At 37.8% G+C, this 9,042-nt stretch overlaps 1 long non-coding RNA gene across 1 annotated transcript; it reads left to right on the forward strand.

Moving 5' to 3' along the window:
- The first annotated feature begins 1,870 nt into the window (after positions 1-1,870).
- On the forward strand, positions 1,871-8,678 carry LOC111153901. The gene is made up of 4 exons (XR_002641048.1): positions 1,871-1,961; positions 4,105-4,182; positions 5,798-5,874; positions 8,341-8,678. It is a non-coding gene; the product is annotated as an uncharacterized LOC111153901 (long non-coding RNA).
- The last annotated feature ends 364 nt before the right edge of the window (positions 8,679-9,042 follow it).

A 9,042-nucleotide genomic window follows, 5' to 3' on the forward strand; every position in this document is an offset into this window, starting at 1 on the left:
TTAATTTCAATTTCACTAACATATACTTTATTATTAGTTTCAGAAGTAAAATTCAGTGATTCATCAGTTACATACAACACCCAGTGTCCATTGCTTCCAGTGCCCTTCTTAATGCCCATCACCCAGTTACCCCAGCCTCCCATAATCAACTTCCCCAGCAATCCTCAGTTTGTTCCCTATAGTTAAGGGTTTCTTACAGTTTTCCTCCCTCTTTGTTTTCCTCTTATTTTATTTTTCCTTCCTTTCCCTTATGTTCATCTGTTTTATTTCTTAAATTCCACATATGAGTTTATTTTTATGTATGGTGTTAGAAAGTAGTCCAGTTTCATTCTTTTGCATGTAGTTGTCCAGTTTTCTCAACACCGTTTGTTGAAAAGACTGTCTTTTTCCCATTGCATATTCTTGGCTCATTTCTCATAGATTAACTGACCATATAAGCATGGGTTTATTTCTGGGCTCTCTATTCTGTTCTATTGATCTATGTGTATCTTTTTGTGACAGTACCATACTGTTTTGTATACTATAACTATGTAGTTTATCTTTAAATCTGAAATACTATACTGTGGTGATACCTCCACTTTTATTCTTCCTTTTCAAGATTGTTTTGACTATTTGGAGTCTTTTGTGGTTCCATACAAATTTTAGGATTATTTGTTCTAGTTTTATGAAAAATGCCATTGGTATTTTGATAAGGATTGCATTAAATCTATAGATTGCTCTGGGTAGTATGGACATTTTAACAGTATTTGTTCTTCCAATCCATGAGCATAGACTACGTTTCCATTTGTTCATATCATTTTCTGATTCTTTTATCAGTGTTTTGTAGTTTTTAGAGTACAGTATAGTCCTTCATCTTCTCAGTTAAATTTATTCCTATGCATTTTATTATTTTTGGTGCAGTTGTAAATGGGATTATTTTCTTAATTTCTCTTTCTATTACTTCATTATTAGTGTATAGAAATGCAAAAAATTTCTGTACATTGATTTTGTACCCCGTGACTTACCTGAATTTATCAGTTCCAATAACTTTTCTGTGGGTCTTTAGCATTTTCTGTATAGAGTATAATATCACCTGCAAATAGTGGGAGTTTTACTTCTCCCTTACCAATTTGGATGCCTTTTATATCTTTTTGTTGTCTGATTGCTTGTTGTTGGGACTTTCAGTACCATGTTGAAGAAAAGTGGTGAGAGTGGACAGCCTTGTCTTCTTCCTGATCTTAGGGGAAGAGCTCTCAGTTTTCATCATTGAGTATGATGTTAGCCATAGGTTTTTCCTATACAGCCTTTATTATGTTGAGGTATGTTCCCTCTAAACCTACTTTGTTGAGGGTTTTTTATCATGAATTAATGTACTTTTCAATTGCTTATACTACATCTACTAAAATGATCATATGGTTTTTATCCTTTCTCTTGTTGATATGATGTATCACATTGATTGATTTGTAAATTTTGAACCACACTTGCATCACAGAAATAAACACCACTTGATAGTGGTCCCTATAATTCAAATGTTATTATGCTTGATGGTGCTGCTGAATTCTCTGTATCTAGTTTCACTTTTTATTATTCTTTTTTCTTTTTCCTGTTTGGTTTGGTCGTTTTCCATTTCTCTGTCTTCCAGCTCACTGTTTCATTTTTCTGCTTCCTTTAGTCTACTGTTTATTCCCCTCTCCCCAGGCAGGAGTCACTTTGGAGTGGTGCTGGCCACTGGGAACTGCTGGCATAATGCCATGCTTTGTGGAGTGGAGTGGGTTGAATGGGATGGATCTGTAGGAGAGTGTGGGGGGGGCACACTCTTAGTAAAACAAGCTGGCAAACGTTTGTGCTGATTTCTATTGTTTCCTGCAGGTGTCTGTATATCTAGGCTGGGAGGCAGGGGAGAAAAATGGCACTAGCCAGCTCCTTTCTTCTTCGAGAAGTGTCATAATATCCCTGACCCTCCTGTACAAGTTCTGAAATTAGTAAGTATATCTCCTTTCCATATACTCCATTTTTCAAACTGCTGCTTCTGTGCAGATTCTCAGCAGGGGCTGTTTGTTGTTCTGTCTCTTTAAGGGCAGGCACTCAGTTTCTTAATGTCCTCCAGCTCTCCCAGAGCTGAGCCTGCTGATTTTTAAAGTTCCAGGTGTTAAGCCCCAGTGACTGTAAAAACTCATATAGTTAAGCCCCTCCAGTTTTCAAAGCCAAATGGTAAGGGGATACATCTTCCCAGTGGGTGCCTCATGCCTGGGGTGGCTGGTGTGGGTTCTGGTCCTCTCCCTTCTTCATGCTTGCAGTGTCCAACACCCCACTTCTCCCCCCAGCCTTCATCTCTCCCAGGTTAATTTGTTTCCTAACCATGTATCTACCCTTCCTAGGGTTTTTGATGTGGCCTTCCTTTCTACAGTTAGCTGTGGAGAGTCTCTTCTGTGAGTCTTTGGTCATTTTCAGTGGGTGTCTTCTGGGTGCATCCTTGGGACAAGGTAAACTCCTATAGATCCTCCTCCTCTGCCTTCTTCCCCAGAAGCTCAAAGTTTTCCCCTTCATTCTCAAAGGATATTTTTGGCAGCATGAAATTCGGGGTTGATGAGGTTTTGTTGTTTTGTTCAGTACTTAACAAAGTATTATGTTACTTCCTTCTGGCCCCCATAGTTTCTGATGAGAAATCCACCTATATTAGAATTGTCTTTCTTGTACAGGTAAGGTTTTTGTTTTGTTTTGTTTTGTTTTCTGGCTGCTTTTGAGGGTTTTTTTTCTCTTTGTCTTTAGTCTTCAGAAGCTTAATTATGATAGTCTTCTTTAGTTTTTACTCTGGTTGGGGTTTGTTCAGCTCCTTGAATTTGCTTATTTCTATCTCTAGTCAAATTTGAGGAGATTTCAGCCACGATTTCTTTGAGGACTTTTTCAGCCCTCCTTCTTTCTCCTCCTTTTGTGGAGCCCTGGTAACATGAATGTTAGATCTTTTTTAGAGTCCCGCAAGTCTCTGAAGCTATGTTTACTTTTTTTTTTTTTTTCAGTCTCCACTCTGTTGTTCAGACTGGGTAATTTCTACTACTCCATGTTCTAGGTCACTGGTTTCTTTCCTCTGTCTCCTCCATTCTTGTGTTGAGCCCATTGTTTTAGTGCAGTTATTGTTTTTCCAATTCTAAAATTTCCATCTGATTCTACTTTATGTCTTCTCTTGTCTTGATGAGACTTTCAATTTATTTTTTCTTTTTTTTTCAGGAGTGTTCATAATTACTCATAGAGCCATCTTCACAATAGACTCATTAAAATCTTTGTCAGATCGCTTTGGGATCTCTTTCATCTCAGCATTGGTATTTATGGTCTCTTCTCATTAGTTTGCAATATTCTTGGTTCTTGGTATGATATTTGATTGAAACCTGGACATTTTCATTTTATGTCATGAGATAATGAATCTTATTTAAACCTTCCAGTTTAGCTTCCCCCTGTCCCCCAACACCACTCCAGCAGAGGAAAAGGGCATACAACCTCATTACTGCTAGATGAGAGTGTGGATTCTAACTCCTCATGTTGTCTCCACTAACACTGGGATGCAAGTGACCTCATTATGGGTTGAGGGTGAAAGTCCTGGTTTCCCACTTGAGCTTTTCTGGATATCACCCTGAAGGGGTATTAGGGCACCTCATTTAAGCCTTGTAAGAGTGGAAGTCTAGCTTTCTCACTGTTCTTTTGCTGGTATGTGTGGAGGTGTTCTGTAGATGGAATAGAGAAATTATTGTCTAAACCTTTTCTGTCTTGCTCAGCTGCCCTTTTCCTGATCCTATGGCTTTATTGGGGGACCAATGTCTTTATAGGGACCAAGTCTTCATTGGGGCTCTTGTCTTTCCTGTTGCAGTTTACTAGTTGCTGGTTTCTTCAGCTCCAAAACAGAATATACAAGGCAAAAAGAAAACCCAGAGAACTCACCACTGTGTCTTCCCTCATATTCTAAGATTCCTGGCTGCTCAGCCTTCCTCTCTTTACCTCTTAGAGTCTTCTTAAGCTTGTTTTAAATATAATGTCCAGGGGTTTTATTTGTACTCAGTGGGAGGAAAATTAAATTTATTCCATATTCCCAGATGTGGAAATCTCAATATTGCTTTTATTTATATCTGTTTTTAGAGGGTGGCCTTGGAAGGCTGGAAACCTGAGTTGAGTATGCATGATCTCATTTATTCTGATGGCAATCCTATAATGGAGGTAATGTCTTTCAAGTGACTTTTAAGACTCAGAAAGATTAAGTAAATTGTCCAGGATTATCCAACTAATAAGTGATAGACCAGAATTCTAACCCATGACTTTTTAAGACAGGAACCAAAAAAATGTCTAATCTCTGACTCTACCTGTCCCTGGCACCTTCATTAATATTTACTAACTTTTACTAAGCACTCAAATGTATAATAGGAAGATAGACTGGAGGTGTATGTAAAGCAAAGATCCCCATCAGTTGGTAAGGTAGGGGATAGTACCTTTGTTCCCAGCATGTAAGGGAACAAAGACCTTAATAGGTAGAAGTGCCAAGAGAACCCGAATACCCCCCAAAATCACACAGGCCTTGAAACTGGAAGCAGGTAGTGTATGTTCAAGGCATTTTTATTTAGCTAGAGCTAAAGGACAATCTACCTTACTCAGGTGAACTCTGTCTTTATGATGCATGAGAATAAGACTGTAAAGGTATAATATCTGTGAATTAAGGGAGTTGAACTATCTGGTGATCATTTCACACCAAAAAAGACAGAGAAACTTGCTGATGTCACCCCCGGCAATGTTTAAAGTCAAAAAAGAACTCATGTCCCCTGTGTCCTGATTCAAAGATATTTCCACTATAAAAAGACAGACTCAGGACTGCTTTCATTGCTAAAGGGTAAAAGATATAGAAAATGTTATTTGGTCTAAATGAATAGAAGAAAATGTACTGCTTCCTCTTAGTCATTAATATTATCTTATTTTAACTCAGAACAAAATGATTAGGTCTGATGACCGAGGCCTCTCTAGTACAGATAAAATCTGTATGCTCGGGATGAAATTTGGTTGGGATGAATTTAGATCAGATCATTCACTTACCATTTCACTTGTATATGATTTCTTTAAGAATCCTTCCAATGTTTCAAGTAAGTGTAACCTTGGAATCTGCCCAATCCTAACCCATTGGAAACAAGTTACCTTTCTGCATTTCTTTACCTACTTTTCCAGTGTTTTGATGAGTCATATTGATTCTGAGTTGCTAAAAGCTGAAGACTACAAATTTCTCAAGAAGGCCACCTTCTGAGGTCTTTGCTCTCTTTGAACAGAGAGTGACCTCTGATTTCTTGTCATTCTTAGCCCTTTCCCAACATCATCAGATTTATCACTGGCTCTAATAAGCCCAGTGTTACTTGATAAAGTATATATTGCAAATAACAAATGAATAAGAAGGCAAAAAGAAATTTTATTAATTAGATTAGAAAATTAAACACTGTAATGTAGTTCTTTCTAATATTTTGACTGGGAGCACTAGAACATTAGAGACAATCTTCTGGAATTTACTCAAACTTTTAATGATCTTGCTTCAGGCCTTCTGATACCCAGCTCATATCCCTTGCAGAGTGATCACAGTTAAAGAAAAGTATCAGATGGCAAAGGCTGGGCAGGACTGCTCTATAGGTAACACCTGTCTTTCTGATCTTAATCCTGTCCTAAAGAGACAAGGCATGTCCTCTCAGGAAGAAACTCAGGGAAGAAAAAGGGAAAAGGCCTGTGCTATGCTCAGTGTTATGGGAAGAAATTTATCTTTACTTATGATTGTACCTTTTAAATATGTTTTCATTGATGGCAGCCTCCCTAGCTTCTCGGCCTTTCATCTGCTGAACACCGTCAGCCGTGGAATAGCATCACTGTGTCTCTCATTGCCAGGTACACACTTAGAATAACAAGAAAATGCCAGTTTGACTTAAGGATAACTTTGATGAAGCAGTAAAAACTAGTAATTTTTAGATAATTAATAAATTACTAACAAACACTCAACTATTCTATAATAATGAATTTATAATCTATAAAGGAAAATGCATTAGAAAATAATTTTTATAACTAATTATAATTAATTTTAACAAATTAATACATTGTTTTAAAATAATTTCAGCTTTGATTACTTATCTTTTTATTATTTTGTGTTGTGAAATGAGAAGTACACATAAAGGAATCCCATTGTACATCAGCATATATATAATAGTTGTTTCTAGGTAAAGCATTTTTTGGCATAGTGAGCAAAACTGGTCTCTTTTTAATGAAATATTATAGCCACTCGGAAGGATAACTAGTAAGTAAACTATGGTTATTCAGACTTGGGTATTTTCTCAAAATGAACCAAGTGAGCCTGTCATTTCAAGAAAAATGAGAGCATGCATTGCCAATGGTAAAAGTTTGAACTTCCAACCAAAAATTATAAACTCCTATCTTTCACCAAGAACTTGGCAGCTTCCCAATATTTAAAGACTTCTCTGATGAGGTTGGAAGTGATATTAATGGCAGTTTTATATGCTGTGCAATGAAATTAATTAAAATTTTGAAGGTCTGCATAACTCAGTGAAGCAGTATTTTTCAAAAGATGGATGCATGATGTTAAAGAATCATGCATGCTGAACGATCCATTTAAAAGGCAAGACAGACCAGTAGATTTTAATATAACAGGTAAGGAAGTTTCACTGATATGACTCAGATTCCACATGGCAAGAACCTTTAAGAAGTTACCCTCTGTTGAGTCCTCCCCTTTCCCACTACTTCTGTGGGGCCAATTTTCTTCAAGTTAACATCTCACTACCAGTTATGGGAATCCAGCTGTTTTCTACAAAACCAGACATTGAAGGGATTTGCAAAAATGTAAAAAAATAAAACATAAGAAAGTTACTTCTCTCACTGTTTTGTTGGTCTATTTTAGAAACGCAGTTATTTTCCTAATACGTATTATGTTAGCATGTTGTGTGTTTATAATTTTTAAATAAATTAACAGATACTTTAAATTTTTCCGTTTTAATTTCTAATACAATGAAAGAGAGCTATGCATAATCTACATAAACAGAAGTGTTTGGAGGTCCTCAATCATTTCAAGAATAGAAAGAGATCCTGAGACCAAAAGTTTGAGAACCACTTCTGTAGGCCATCTTTTGATAATTTTTTCCCATTTGGCTTTTAAAGGAAAAAATAATGTCATTATCTTTAGGGGGACTATTTGGGATTTATCTCATTTTTTTTTTTCATTGTGACAGTAAGCCAATAGGTGTTTGCCCACAGGGCACCTTGCTGAGAAGCTTCCAACAGTGGGCCAGGGGTGGGCTATGCACAGAGAGCTAACACAGTTGCATTATTTGGTGTGATTTTTCTGGCTTCTTACCACGGATCTGTTCAGTAAATATCTTAATTCAATAAAGAGCTGTTTAGCACCTGCCAGGTGGACATCACAGCACTTCTGAGAACACAGGTCACATATGATGTGGCCCTATAATAGCACAGTTGATTGAAAGAAACAAAAATAGCCAAGTTGTATGTGATGCCGGGAAGTATTCTAACTGCTTTTCTCCTGGTGTTTTCTGATGCAATCCTCACAACTACCATATTTTAGAATAATTTCCATTTATCAGAGCAGAAAATTGAGGTTTAGGCAAGATTTGTATCTTGCTTAACATCACAGTAAACTGCCAAGCTGGCAGATGTATTTAATGTCAAAGTCTGAACTTCTAATTTTCCCTGGAAATACTATTAGGAATGCTGTAGCAGAGCTCTAACAGAGTGAGTGGAAGAGGCTGACTATAAGATGGGAAACCCTGGCACTGAGTGGGACCCTGAAGAAAATGCAGATCTTCCGCCCCAAGGGAGGTGTTATCCAGACAGAAGTTACTGCTAGAGCAAAAACCCACAGCTACTACTAGGACATCTGCCTGTTTGGAGTCTCGTGACTTGAGATTGGAAAATTACATAGAACAAAACTGAGGAAGACTTTAAAAGGGTGGTTGAAGATTTTAGACTTACTTCAAGAAGGGGGGCAACCTTAAAGATTTTGCAAAGGGAAGTGGCAGGTTCTAAGCCGTTGCCTCGGGGAGATAATAAGGGGACAGTTAGACATCTGTATTCACTTAGCTTAACTCTTGCTCCAAAGGAATTCCTAATGACTTCATGTGCAACAGACCAGAGCTTCTGCCCACTTGGCATTAGGGTGTTCTGTGTGGCTTTGTTTTGACAAACCTTGACCATGACCCCCTCACATGAAGAAGAGCCTGGGCCACAACTCCCTCTGTGGCAGGAAGCCCTTTGCCTACTACTGTCAAAACCACATTCTCAAAGGGAAGCCTTTCTGTCCTGATCTTCTCTCTCATCTTCTCCCTTCAGGTGGTGGATGTCAACCTATTGAAATCTCCTTTGAATGTTTGCAGGAAGTTGGTTTTTAACCAGGGGAGGTCTCAAGCAAGCCTAACAGGACCAGAAAACTAGAAGCAGGAAATCTTGTGGAATCCCCCAGCAAACCGGCTGTCACCTACTCCTCTTCCCCCTGCCCTCCTCACTGAGAGCTGAGAACTCCACTTGGAAATCTTTTAGGACATTCCCAAGTGAGATGCCACTATTTCTCAACATTCTGATATGCACATAGGACTTACTGAAAATGTCGGGGTGGGGTGCCTTGTGATGATAAAAGTCACATGAAATTATAAAATTTAAAAATAAAAACAAAGTGCAAATTAAATTCTTCAAAGATCAATAAAGAAATGCAGATGTACCTGCTAATCTTTGTGGGAGCTGGGGAAGAAAAATAGGGAGGTGCTATTTGTTCTGGTAAACAAACATTTTTACTAAATCAGTCACAGGTAGTCTCTCTCATACAGGGTCCACACACACAAAACAGTTCATGAAAACCCCAACTAGAGTCAACCAAAGCACCCTTTCTCTGGGGGAGAAGGTGGCATGGGGAAGTCAGTAAGTGTATAACTGTTAGACTAAATTTTAGTATTATTTTTTAATTTTTTTCTTAACTTTTTTTTTAGAAGATTTTTTATTCATTTATTTGACAGGGAGAGAGACACACACACAGAGCGA

This window comes from Enhydra lutris, unplaced genomic scaffold, assembly GCF_002288905.1.
Source record: "Enhydra lutris kenyoni isolate GAN:26980312 unplaced genomic scaffold, ASM228890v2 scaffoldscaffold34, whole genome shotgun sequence".
In the NCBI taxonomy this organism is placed as follows: Eukaryota; Metazoa; Chordata; class Mammalia; order Carnivora; family Mustelidae; genus Enhydra; species Enhydra lutris.